The 10975-nt window shown below is 39.8% G+C and overlaps 1 long non-coding RNA gene across 1 annotated transcript; it reads left to right on the plus strand.

Annotated features, from left to right (window-relative positions):
- The first annotated feature begins 85 nt into the window (after positions 1 to 85).
- Positions 86 to 10916, plus strand: LOC110136401 (uncharacterized). The gene is made up of 3 exons (XR_002313641.2): positions 86 to 932; positions 4462 to 4543; positions 9567 to 10916. It is a non-coding gene; the product is annotated as an uncharacterized lncRNA (long non-coding RNA).
- Positions 10917 to 10975: the final 59 nt, after the last annotated feature.

The following is a 10975-nucleotide window of genomic DNA, read 5'->3' on the forward strand; positions in this document are numbered from 1 at the left end:
CCCCCAGCCCCTGCGCAGGCGCGGTGACCGCCCAATGGACCGAAACCGCACCTAGGCATTCGCGGTAAAGCGAGTGAGTAGAAGGAAAAGTGAGGATGGTGCTAATGGGGGGGCGGGGTTGGGGGAGCCGGCAATGAGTGTGCCCAGTACATGCTGCTACAGTCCAAAGCAGAGGCTCTTCTGGTAAACTGAACTTCAGACTACCCGAGGTTTACTCTTGGCCGTATTTCAGATGCCCTAAGCTTAAAGAAGATCCAGCCAGTCCATCCTAAAGGAGATCAGTCCTGGGTGTTCATTGGAAGGACTGATGCTGAAGCTGAAACTCCAATACTTTGGCCACCTCATGAGAAGAGTTGACTCATTGGAAAAGACCCCGATGCTGGGAGGGATTGGGGGCAGGAGGAGAAGGGGACGACAGAGGATGAGATGGCTGGATGGCATCACCAACTCGATGGACATGAGTTTGAGTCAACTCCAGGAGTTGCTGATGGACAGGGAGGCCTGACGTGCTGCGATTCATGGGGTCGCAGAGTCGGACATGACTGAGCGACTGAACTGAACTGAACTGAGACTTAAAAGAAACCTGAAAAGCCATAAGGTTGCCCTCATCTTAATTAAGAGAAAAGTGGGCAGGAAGCAGAACTGGAAGATGCTGGAATGAATTCAAACCTGATGTAAAGCCGTCTGCTTGCATTAACAAGTTCTGCAGTATTGCTGGCCAATTAGAGGGTCTTGGGGATGTCTGTCCATGAACTCTTGGCCTATCTTCAAGTCTCCATACACCAGCAGATGTCAGACTTCTTTCCAAAAGAATCCTCACCCCTTCTCTCCATCCCACCACCCTGCCTAGAGGAAAGGAAGTGGACAATCTGATAAGTTAAAATTTATCTTCAAGGACTTTTACTACCTCGTGGTAGCTGCCTGTGAAAATGGTAAGCATCTCGCCTTCATTCTTGCCACCCTGGAGCAGGACCCAAACTTACCTATAAATCTTGATCTGTACAGTTACGTAAAAGGATTACTACTGCTGCTACTAAAGCCGATACACCTTCCCATCAACCCAACCATAGACCCACCTAGGAGATAAAGGTTGAATGAGGCAGATTATGATCAAGCAGCATGAACCTGTTAGTGGTCTAGCAGTTGAGCCAAATATTTTGTGTGCCAGGCACTGTTCTAAGGGTTTTGTAAGTACTAATTAAGCATCACAGCAACCTTAAGTGAAGTAAAAGTCACTCAGGTGTGTCCGACTCTTTGCAACCCCATGGACTATACAGTCCATGGAATTTTCCAGGCCAGAATACTGGAGTGAGTAGCCTTTTCCTTTTCCAGAGGATCTTCTCAACCCAGAGATCGAACCCAGGTCTCCCACATTGCAGGCTTTACCAGCTGAGCCACAAGGGAAGCCCAAGAATACTGGAGTGGGTAGCTTATCCCTTCTCCAGCAGAGCTTCCCGACCCAGGAATGAAACCGGGGTCTCCTGCATTGCAAGATTCTTTACCGACTGAGCTATCAGGGAAGCCCACAATAACCTTAAGATGTAAGGAATTGAGGTATGGAGAAATAAGTGATTTGCTCAAAGTCACCCAGCTAGGGAGTGATGAAGCCTGAATTTAAACAGGGGGCAATCTAGCTTTTCTCTGCCAACAATTGCCAACAATTGCTTGCTAATGGGAATTCTGATACAAAATTATTTTATATTAGTTAACCCAAATTTTTCAATTGCTCCCTTATCCCATAGACCCCTGAGGGAAAGTATAGAGAGGTGACCTTGCCCTCCTCTGCATGGAAGGACAGAAGGACTAGGGCCCAAAAGACATATCTTTAAACCTCAGAATATTTTGAGTAAAGACGTTTTTCAAGACTTGTGAAACCAAAACCACAAGGGCAAGGGGGTCAAAGAGACAAGTAACATATATATGTGAAAGATATATATTTAAACTTGAACATGGCTGTTTGAAAATTTGTGTTCATAAGACTTGTGGGAAAACCTGCCCTGACAGCAAGGTTTCCTGGACAGTAGAAGGTGATATAAGCAGGGTTTTAAGTTTAATCAGTTGGGTTTGTTCAAAGCAGTTGCTTTTGAGAAATTAATTTTCTATTTGTTTTTCCTTGTTAAAGAATATGATTTATGCCATAGTTATTATGTTTCCCCTAATCTACTTCATAGGGCCCCTAAATCTTACACAAGTTGGATGGTTTCTTGTGTAAGGTCACATGGCTGGTAAGTGACAGACTCTAGATTCAGAACTGACTCCAAAACTTGGTTTCTAGTTTGCTGCTTTACTTCCACTTGGTCCTGGTGATTCTATTTCATACAGTCATTCCACAACCTGGAAACAAATGCCTACTAGACACAGGCCCTCTGCTCTGGTCATACTGAGAGAAATGAATATTTACACTCTCCTCTGATGTCAATCTCACCATAGTTAGAACTAAAAAAAAAGAACTCAAAGTTCAATTAATTTAAGGCCCATTGTTTAATGACCTTGAATACCCTCAGCAAGTCCTCCTTGCTCTTCCAAGCTAGCTTCAACCCACCCAGCTGAATTGGGCAATTTTATTCCTGGCAGTATTAACCTTGTGGTTTTACATCTCTCCACAACTTCCTCTTCAACCAGCACTGCTAGTTCTCATTGCCATCTATCACCACTCCCTCATCCTCTCTTTGAACCTAACCTTCTCAGGGACCTTATTTGTTCCATCTGCCAAAATCCCAAAGCAAGCCAAAATTCTTTTTTGAAAAAAATATATAGATTTGTTTGTCTGATAAAAATAATGCTCAAGAAAGAAAACTTGGAAAACAAAATGTGTATATACACACATACAGATCCAAAGATACAGATCCTGGTACATATAGATCCTGGTGCATGCCCCATAAGTCTTTTTCTTTTTCATTTTTTTGTAAGTCTTTTTTTGTTCATTGATACAGAAACTTATCTGCATGTTTGTCGGGGAATTCTTTGTTAAAAAAAAAAAGAGTGAACTGTCAAAATGATAATAGGTAACATATTTGAGTACCTACTATGAGTCAGATAATCTATTTGTGCTTTACTTTATATCCATAATTTCCAATCCTTGTAACAGTGTCATTAGATAGGTATTATACTAGCTGATCTTCTTTGGTTATAAATACGTTCATTCATTCATTCCACCAATATTAATATTTACTGCGTACGTACTAATTTGTCTGGCACCTGGGACACAACAATGAACCAAAGAAACAAAACCCCTGCCCCAGTGAAACATATTCTAGCCGGGGGAGACTGGCAATGAATAATAGTCTAATTAACAAGAATAAAGTTAGAAGACGGTACTTTGGAAAACAATTTTTAAAGAGGAGTAGAGGCGGAGGATAGAATCAGTTTTGAGTAGTGGGGACATAATAGGACTTTTGAGAACATGACATTTAAGGAAACAGGAAGGAGAGGAAGGAGTCAACCCTTCCTCAACCATGAAGGTGTCTGGAGGAAAAGCATTCCAGACAAAGAGAACACCAAGTGCAAAGGCTTTTGAAGCAGGAGCATGCTGGGTGTTAAGAAATAGCAAAGAGGCCAATGTGGATGGGCAAAGTGAGCAAAGGGGAAGTGCTAAGAGATTAAGTCAAGGAGGGTGCAAATCATGTGGAAACATGAGGGCTACCAGCTGCAGGTGGCTTTGAGGTCCCATCTTTATGGCTTCATATCTAGAGATAAAAGAAAGCCTCTGCTCCTCCAGTTCAAATGTAAGGGAATGACTTCAACAAGTCTGGATTGCTTTCATTCCTGGACCAGTTGTGTTATGAAATGATTGACCCAATCAGGATGCATGTTACCCCTTGGGTTAGGGCAAGGTCTAGTATCAGGAAGAAGAGACTTGGTTTTGGACAAAGGTTCTTGGTGTTATTTAAGAAATTTGGAAATGAATCCCAGGGAGGTGAAATGACTTGACAAAGGCCATACCCATGTGTTAAGTGCTTTGGAATTTGAACCTAGGTCAGCCAGGTGATACTAGTGGTAAAAAAAAAAAAACTCCTGCCAGTGCAGGAGACATAAGAGACAGAGATTTGATCCCTGGGTCGGGAAGATCCCCTGGAGAAGGGCATGGCAACCCACTCCAGTATTCTTGCCTGAAGAATCCCATGGACCGAGGAGCCTGGCAGGCTACAGTTCATAGGTTCACAGAGTCAGACACTACTGAAGCAACTTAGCACACACACACAGCCTTGAAAACCAGTTTTGTTCTGTAACTTGAGCTGGGTACAAGTTCTATTGCTTTTAGGCAGTCACAGGGAGTGGCCAACTCTTCCTACAGAGTTTCACTTATGATGACTTCCTAGGAGTGCCTCAGTGTTCGGGGTGGAGTGACCATGTATTTGGGAGTTAGGATGCTCAAACAACATTTGAGGGAGTGGCCAGACTTCAGTGGGTTGCTCCTGAGTAAACATAATTCATTAATCCTTTTAAACTCATTGCTTACAGCCAATCTCCACTTGTATTTCAACTTTAATTCAACTTTGTCCTCTGTGGCTGGCTTTATCTGGAAAGGGAATGGTTCATCTTGGTGAGTACTCAGTTATGGGGAATTGGGTTTCTAAAGGCACTGCCACTGTTCAGAACTCCAGATCAATTAATATTTAAAACTTATAGGCCTTCCTCTTGTAAATTTCTTTTGCATTGGACTAAAATCGCCTGCGATGACTTAAAACTCTGTTGGTCTACTTTTGGCTTGTTCAGAATTTCAAAATTAGTTTATTTGTGTGCTCAACTGGAGAAAAGCTATAGTACAAAACAAAGAGAATGTGAAGCATATTTCAATTCATATTGTGAGGCCTCCAGTCATAATTAATGAATCTGCTACTATTGCTTCCCCCTGAGAAACTAACTCACAATTATCTCAAAAGATTTCCAAGCTAGAAAAATCCTCTGAGGCTTCTGAGAACTCTCTTTGCAAATCTCCTTTTTTTCTGTCCCTCCCTCTGAATATCTGTCATAAAGCTCTCCTCATTGCTATCCAACTTTTTCTGAACTTCCTTATTTTTTGTAACACCAAGCTTGATCCCCTGCAGAAGACCATCCATACTGTCCCTCCTGTAATGGCAGCCCATTCTAAAGCCAGGTCAAATGAGGATGGCACCACACCATCACATATATCCTCTGGACTAAGGCATGTAAATCCACCCTTCAAGCACTATAAAGTGGGACATGCTCTTTAGCATGCTCTTTAAGATGTCCAATTAACAGTGACATGACAAAGCTAACCAACAATGTTGCCTGGGCAAAACATAATTTTTTTTTAAATTTAGAAATCTCCCTAATATAAAGAAGTAAACTGAGGATAAAGTAGTTGGATGGGTGGATCAGCCTATGGTGTCATTTATAGTAAGTTATACCTTATGAATCTTTGTGAAAGTGGAAATGAAGTTCTAGAGGCAGTTCATATTTCACCCATTCCTTTTCATCATTCCCCACATCTCCCCTGTTTATCTTAAAGGCTTGTAACCTCTCTGGGAACTCTTATCTAGACTATCTCCAATTCCTAAAATTGAAAAAAAAAAAAAAAAAGCGGGGGGGGGGAAGGGAGAGAAGAAGACTTTTAAATATACAGCTGATGGAATTCCCTGGTGGCGCAGTGAATAAGAATCAGCCTGCCAATGAAGGACACGGATTCAATACCTGATCTGGGAAGATTCCACATGTCTCAGATCAAGTAAGCCTGTGTGCCACAACTACTGAGCGCACGTGCTACACCTAGTGAAGCCCACACGACTTAGAACCCATATTCTGCAACAAAAGAAACCACCACAATGACAAGCCCATGCACCACAATGAAGAGTAGCCTCCGCTCACTGCAACTAGAGAAAACCTGAAAGCAGCAAGGAAGGCAGGCACAGGAACCAAAAATAAAAATAAGTTAATAAATAAATTATTAAAGATAAATAAATAAAAATACAAGCTTCTATAGAAGTGCCTTTGCCCAGAAATCCAGTTTAAGAAAAGTTTTAAAACAAAAACTATAAGGCCTCTGTTTGCATCTATCTGTATGTTTGTATGTGTGTTAGTCACTCAGTCGTGTCCAGCTCTTTGCAACCCCATGGACTGTAGCCCGCCAGGCTCCTCTGTCCATGGATTGTCCAGGCAAGGATACTGGAGTCGGTTGCCATTTCCTTTTCTAGGGGATCTTCCCGACCCAGGGATTGAACCCAGGTCTCCTGCATTGTAGGCGGATGCTTTACTATCTGAGCTATTAGGGAAGACCATGTTCATATGTGTCTATATATAAATATGTTGTAAATATGTGGTATTTTTCCTACTTTTGGATAGTGCTGCTAAAATTAATCTGTATAGAGAGTTCAATTTCATTGGCTTAACACAAACAAGCACTATATAAATTAAGTCTACTTGCAAAAATGTAATAGAACCTAACCCAAATGTTTTTCAAGTTCACATGACCTAGGGTGAATCTTTAGGAAATAAAAGCTAGTTTAAGTTTGTTGGTTTAATATAGACATTTCTTTAGCATTGCCAACATTAAGTATAACAGTTTTTAAGGAGTTTTTAAAAAATAGGTTTATTTATTTATTATTTATTTATGACTGTGCTGGGTCTTTGTTGCTGTGCACAGTCTTTCTTTAGTTGTGGTGAACATGGGCCCTAGGGCATGTGAGCTTCAGTAGTTGTAGCTCATGGGCTCTAGAGCACTCTGGCTCAGCAGTTGTGGTACATAGTCTTAGTTGCCCCTTGAGATGTGGAATCGTCTCAGACTAGGGATTGAACCCATGTCTCCTGCATTGGCAGGTGGATTTGTAACCCCTGGATCACCAGGAAAATCTCAAGTATAACATTTTACTCTACTTAGGTTTACCAAAAGTCAAATAAGCTCATGTTATCTCTGTTACAAAATTTGTCAGTCAGAAAAATAACTTAGGAGGATGACTGATGTCATCTAATGTCTAGTGAAGTATTTTAATAGGGGATCTAAACATGGTTGTTAAGAACAAATGAATTAAATGTAAATAAGTTGAGTTTTTAGGCAAACTTTTTAGCAATGATATATCTGCTTAAAATCCATGGGGTCACAAAGAGTTGGCTACAACTTATGCACTGAACAACAACTTAAAATAGTTTCCCTGGGGGACTTCCCTGGTGGGCCAGTGGCTAAGACTCTGTGCTCCCAAAGCAGGGGGCCTGGGTTCAATCCCTGGTTAGGGAACCATATCCCATATGCCACAGCTAAAGATCCGGCATACCAGCAAGTAAAGATCCCATGTGACGCAACTAAGGCCCCAGGCAACCAAATAAATATTTTAAATAAATAAAATGGCTTCTCAAATCTCATTGGTAACTTACACCCTTAGAGTTTTACTAAATTATGAGTTAAATTTTAAGTTAAATTCATTGAATATCTAAATCATTTCCAAATACGATAAGATATTGAATTAATTACTGAACATAGACTTATTTTTACTGAGAAACTAAAGTATTTGATGCCAGTCTGAGAAATTTTCTATTTCTATGAGAAAGCACATTTCTAGAAATGATAAAAATTATTTATATTTGCCAATATACAGAATGCCAATGTAAAACATAGTTCATAATTGATATTTAGTTCTTATTAATTTTCAAATTAAAGTTTTCTAACGATTTTTAAGTGGGGAAGTTAAAAATCTTAAGACGGATTTTTAAGTTGGTGTTGGAGAAGCCTCTTCAGAGTCCTTTGGACAGCAAGAAGATCCAACCAGTCCATCCTAAAGGAAATCAGTCCTGAATATTCATTGGAAGGACTGATGCTGAAGCTGAAGCTCCAATACTTTGGCCACCTGATGTGAAGAACTGACTCTTTGGAAAAGATCCTGATGCTGGGAAAGATTGAAGGCAGGAGGAGAAGGGGACGATAGAGGATGAGATGGTTGGATAGCATCACTGACTCAAAGGACGTGAGTTTGAGCAAGCTCTGGGAGTTGGTGATGGACAGGGAAGCCTGGCATACTACAATCCATGGGGTTGCAAAGAGTTGGACACGACTGAGCAATTGAACTGAAGGACTTTTTAAAAACTCTAATATATGTGATTAAAGCTAAATAAATAGACAAATAAGTAAAAATATCTCCATGTGTGAGGAACGTAGGATGTCTATTTTCCGTAAAAGAAAGTTTATGAAGAAGGAATCTTTAGAAAGGACTTTCATGCCTGGTTATGACTAGAAATGATTGAAATGAATTTAATTAAATGAGTTTTAATATCAAAAGTAAACTGGCACAAAATTGGAATTTGTTTTTCTATGTTAAAAGGACAAAGTATTTTTTTTTTTCCTAATGGTCTGCTCTTCAAATAAGAGATTATGAAAGGTTTTTCTTTAAGTAATATGTTTAGCTTTCTCCCTCTGTTAAAAGGACAGTTTTTTGTTTTTGATTTTTTTCCTATCTGTCTGCTCTTGATAATAAGAAATAAGGAAGATTTTTCTTTACCTTTAAGTAATATGCCTAGGGAAAAAAACCAGAAATCTTGTGTCTTATCAAAATAATCATGTCATTATCATATGATAACTTAAGTAATGCAAGTTGTCTTGAAAACTAAGATTTGCTTAGAACTGTGGTGGTGGTTCAGTCGCTTAGTCATGTCTAACTCTTTGCGACCCCATGGACTGTGGCTACCAGGTTCCACTATCCATGGGATTCTCCCGGCAAGAATACTGGAGTGGGTTGTCATTTCCTTCTCCAGGGGATTTTCCAGATGAAGGGATCCAACTCAGGTCTCCTGTGTTCCAGGTGTTCTTTGGCATTGCAGGTGGACTCTTTACCTCCGAGCCCTCTGAGAAGCCCAACCTTCCATATGTGACTGTGAAGTCTTGGTTATTTTGGCTAAATGAATAACTAAGCATTGTTTCACAGTGATGTATGATCCTATTTGACTATTTTAAAACTTTTTGGATATTTTTGACAAACTTCCCCAAATCAAATTCCAAATGAATTCTTTTTGACTTAGAACTAACTTGAGATAAGAGACATTTCAGATGTCTCAGATTTATTCTCTCTCATTGTAAAGGAAGACATATTAAACTAATTAAATGTACTTGATATGTTTAAATTGTAGGGGAAGAATTGTCAAATAAGTAATGTTTAGCCTTTTTTTGTTGTTGTTGTTTAGCCTTCTTTATGTTGTGTCTATGTGGGTATGTGTTTTAGGTGTTCAAGAAATTGTGTGAAATTCCTAGAAGTCTGATATGTCCTGACATAAAATGTTGTCTGTCATCAAATAGAGGCTCACACTAAAAGGACTGAGTATAAGGGGAAAGTCCTCGCTGACTTTCATGCAAAGGCAGCAGCAACAGAATATGTAAATATTGTGGCATTTGTGGATGAAATCCATTCGGCTTCTTCAGAAGAATTGACCTCTCATTGTCAGTCTTTTCCTATCCTGATATCTTGTAACATGGCAACAGACTGCTCCTGAATCAGAGAAATTAAGATGGGTAAACACTGGATGTAAATTAAATTAACAGTGGGGCTACAGGAAAACCAAAACAACTGCTTAGTACTTCCTGGCTTCCTGGCAAACTAATCTTTTGTTTTTTGTTTTGTTTTTAGTCTTTGCACTCCACCTACCATAGCACATTTATGATGATTAATCATTTAAGCTGCTGTGGTCCAAAGCACTGACTTTGGTTTTGCTTATTCTGAGATCCACTCCTTCAGGAAAAAACAGATTGGTGACTGTATCTACTGGAAATGACACCTTAGCAATGATGTTCTCCAGCCTTGTTGGAGGGGACCTTTACAAGTATTGTTAACTAAATTTGTGTTGCTAAACCTAAGGACATTGACTCATGGATTCATGTTTCTCATTTAAAGAAGGCACTGTCTCCTTCCTGGATGTCACAACAAGTCTACAGACCTGAAAGCAAAATTAATCAGACAAAGGCCAGGATAATGAAGCAATGAAATCTGTTGTAAACAGTTTTCCCAAGATTCTGGACCACATGGACCATCTAATGCAGGAGTCTCTAGCCTCCAGGATCTAATGCCTGATGATCTGAGGTGGAGCTGATGTAATAATAATAATAGAAATAAAGTGCACAAGTGTAATGCACTTGAATAATCACAAAACTGGTCCCTGGTGCTAAAAAGGTTGAGAACTGCTGAATGTCATACAATTAATAAGTCATATGAAAAAACAAATAATTGCTATGAATGACCTAATACCAGGTCTTGGAGAAATACTAAAAGGAATAATGATAGCTAGACATCTGGAGATGACTGACCACTCCAATAAGATTCTTCTTAATAAAGTTTTTTGAACTTTTCTTATTTTGAGTGCCTCTGAAGTCTCACTTCCTAGATTACTCCTTGTTGCTCAAATATGGGCATAAACTTTCTAAAAACATACCTTTCACATAGACACCTTTTCCCCTCCTCTGTGTGACATGAGTCTCTGGGAAGAGCCTTCCTAGCACAGAGGAAGTTGATGTTGATGCTAAATAACCAGATGGTTGATCATTGATGCCTCCCGATGAAAGATCTTGATCAAAAGGGGGAAAAGTAAAAATGGAGTAGTTAGTGCTAAGAGAAGTCACTAAGATGGAGCTGAAAGACCATTGAGGAAACAGAGCTTGTGCATATCTCAGCCTGGAGGGAAACTGAACTTTCGACCACTTTTGTCTTAACACAGGCATCCAGAACATCTGCCAGAAATTCGAGATACTTATTGACCTTACTCCAAAATAACTAGTGACAGCCTATTCCTTAATAACAAATGCTTCTTTATGTCAGAGTCAATGACAATTCTCACCCAAACACAAAACTCTAACAACCTGTGGTATTTGTCTTGTAAGCCTCTGATTCATTTTCTTCTCCTGAGCACTCTTGGTTTTCACCTAAATCTGTCTCCCGAACTGCAATTCTTAATATCCTAATAAAGTCTTTTTATGTAACCCAGAAGCACCTGTGCAGAACATTTATTATGTCACCTTTTCCCCTACCTCCAGCTACTTCTATCC

The sequence above is a fragment of the Odocoileus virginianus genome, chromosome 9 (genome assembly GCF_023699985.2).
Source record: "Odocoileus virginianus isolate 20LAN1187 ecotype Illinois chromosome 9, Ovbor_1.2, whole genome shotgun sequence".
NCBI lineage: Eukaryota > Metazoa > Chordata > Mammalia > Artiodactyla > Cervidae > Odocoileus > Odocoileus virginianus.